The sequence below is a fragment of the Sinocyclocheilus anshuiensis genome, unplaced genomic scaffold (assembly GCF_001515605.1).
Source record: "Sinocyclocheilus anshuiensis isolate Anshui unplaced genomic scaffold, SAMN03320099.WGS_v1.1 scaffold1425, whole genome shotgun sequence".
NCBI lineage: Eukaryota > Metazoa > Chordata > Actinopteri > Cypriniformes > Cyprinidae > Sinocyclocheilus > Sinocyclocheilus anshuiensis.
Window position 1 is genome coordinate 550,014 of NW_015551044.1, and position 3,409 is coordinate 553,422.

Consider the following 3,409-nt stretch of genomic DNA (forward strand, 5'->3'; position numbering starts at 1 on the left):
AACCAAAACTCGCGTTTGAATCATCAGTGGCAACGAAAAACACAGCGGCCTAGCGTGAGGGGAAGCCCCGGCGTAGCGTGCGCTGAGGCCTGGATAGAGTGAGCTGAGGCCGGCTGGACTCCGCTTCGTCCACGGTGAAAGTTGTAGTATTTCCTCAGCGACCAGCACAGATCAGCTCCAGGCATGACGAAGTGGATATCGTCAACTATAGAGATGGGTCGTTTTGAAAACCAACCGAGTGAGGGTTTCAGTTCAACACTTAAAAACTAGTGGTCAATGGAAAGTCCCAACCACTGAAAAACAAAAACCTACATGTTAAAAGGAAAATGTGGTTATATACATTTGGTCTGGATCTCTTTGTGTATTTTTATGAAGAGTGTGTCTGTGGTTTTGAAAAACACACTTGCCTTCTTGTACTCTTCCCTGGATAAGAGCTTCTGCTATGTACATGTGAGCAGTTTTGAATGTTCATGTTGTTCCCAAGTATTTGAAATGCTTTATACATGAATAATCTCTTAATTAAAAATTTTAAATATGATATAGTACATATGTACAGTAACTAAACTATGACATATTATTGCACCAGTAGCAGCTGATCTAGCAGTGATGTACTTTACTGGAGTAGTTTTATTTTGAGTAACTTTTACTTACTACATTTCATAAAACTTATCGTTACTCCTATTTTTATACAGTCTATGCGTTACTCCGTATAATGTATCACGTGCTCCGAGACGCAGAGGCGGTGTCTGATTCAAGAACGAACTGATTCTTTTCAATGAACCCGTTAAATCGGTTCGCAAATCGCACCAAACGATTCATTCCCGAATTGGAATGATCCGAATGTAGCTGTTCTCGAGTCGACAACTCACTGATTCAAATGAACCGTTTAGTGCGAGTCTCCAGTGAACTGAACTCACAAGTAAGAACTGGGAGATCTTGTGAGCGCGGGTCTGATGCTGTTAAAAGTAAGTTACTAATGTCGAATTTTAGTATTAATTATTGTAACTGAAAATCATATTTAGGTCAAAGCTGTCAGTTGTCTGTGAACTAAATCTGCTGTAAAGGGTGATCTGTTTAAGCCCACTTGAAATGCTTAAACAGATGAGGCACATAGTTCAGTCTCTATGTTTTAGGTCAAAAAACATTAAAATAACACAGATTAAATAAAATAACTCATGCACGTTCATCTTCCCCGCTGCTGTAACGTTAGCAGTTTTACTAAAATGCTATGATTTTAGCCCTATGTGACGTCTGTTTTTATATTGTTTGTCAGCACACATAGCTTAAGTTAATATGTATCTGGATCAACTAGCCGAGTAGATCCATAAATATAAATGTTTATTCATAACCATGCTGAAAATAAGCCACTAATGTTAGCTGATGCTAACTGTCTAGCTAACGAGCTTGCTGGTGCTAAGTTGAGGTATTTTTTTTTAAATAAAGTCAAAATATTTGTATTCAACCACCTAGAATAGATTACATCTGAGGGAAAAAGAAAGGATGTGATGTTCAGAACATGGTAACTACAGTAATTATCAAAGTGAGAAGTGATGCCCTCTGGGGGCATTTGGCCAGGGGTGTTTTTACACCACAGACAAGGTTTGAGAAGAAAACAATCATTATAAAAATCTAATTATATTTTCCTTATTATATTTCCTTATTGGTTATTTTGGGAAAATCCCAGGTATTTTGAGCAGTAGGATTATAAAAAAAATATATGCTAATATAAAATTAAATGATAAAAGTAGCCTATATAAAACTGCAAAATAAACATTCATCTATCGGTACTTTTTACTTAAGTACATAAAAAATCAAGTACTTTTGTACTTTCACTCGAGTAAAATTGAAAACTGAGTACTTTTACTGGAGTAATATTTTATTATACGGATCTGTACTTTTACTCAAGTACTTGATTTGTGTACTTCGTCCACCACTGATCTATAGTCATGTAGGCTAAGTGTATATTGTGTCTCTGTACTGTCTTGTGTATATATATTGTCTATATATAGTCTGCAGAAGGGGTGGACTGGCCATCTGGACGTTCTGGAGAAGTCCTTGCTGGTTCATCATCAAAGAAAAAGTGTCAGATTAAGTGACACTGACGGCCGACAAAAGGGAGTGCTAATGCAATCTATTTTTGCTTATAATAAACCGAAACTGACGCGAAGGAGAGAGGGCTTGTGATGGCAAGCAAAAAACGTGAAGATAAAGGTGTTTGGGAGAAGCTAAAAGAAAAAAAGCGAACAGTTACATCAGGTTACCTTTGCCCGCCTCTCTCGCTATAGAGCACATAGCATATAGCACTATAGTAAAATCCCAGGACACCCCTAGTCCGAGCGTCCACTGCTATTTATCACTCTGCATTGTCTGACATGAATATTCCATTCATTCATAAAGAGACAGCAGCGATTCTACAACGGGTTACACTTGACATATATTGAGTTAGAAAATAGAGTAAATGAAGTAGCTATAAGGTGATTGCTCCGATTAACATGACACACACACACACACACACATTCTGTAGTTTCAGGTTTCTAGATTTTATGTTTATTATTATGTCAAGTAATTTAGTTCATATTTTTGCTTTCTGCTCTTTTTATGTAGAATTTCAAGTATTTAAGTTCATATAATAATACATGTATTTCAATCCCCTGCTGAAAAACAACAACAATAGAAACCATCAATAGAATTTGTAATGGTTTTACTGGTTATAATGGAAATTGAATTGTTTTAATGGAAATTGTAATGGACCCTATTGGTCTCTACTGGTAATTGGTTGCCTGTTATTGTTGTTAAATATTATTATTGTTAAAACCACTAAATCATAATGGAACATGTCCCAAAACACACTACAGGAAACCATTATTTAAAGGGGTCATATGATGCTTTTTTAAAGATCATTATTTTGTGTATTTGGTGTAACAGAATATGTTGACATGCTTTAATGTTCAAAAAACACATTATTTTTCAAATACTGTACATTATTGTAGGTCCTCTATGCCCCGCCTCTCTCAAACGCTTCGTTTTCTACAAAGTCCCTCCTTCCGACAAGCGCAGTCTGCTCTGATTGGCCAGCTGACCCAGTGCATTGTGATTGGCCGAACACCGCAAGCACTCGTCGGAAATGTAACTCCCCTTACCATAATCGCAAGCTTCATCTTTCAAAATAAATGTAAAGACAGAGCCCGAAAGGGGAACAGAGTCGCGTGACAAACAGTGATGAAGCTGGTATGTGTTTGCAGTACACAAGCCATGGTTAAGACAGCTGACTCTGTGATGTGACCCTGTCTCTCTCTCACACACACACGCACGCACGCACACACACACACACACACACACACACACACGATGCGCAAAACTCCGCATTTGAACAGTCAATAGCAAATACTTAAACTAATAACAAAACAGT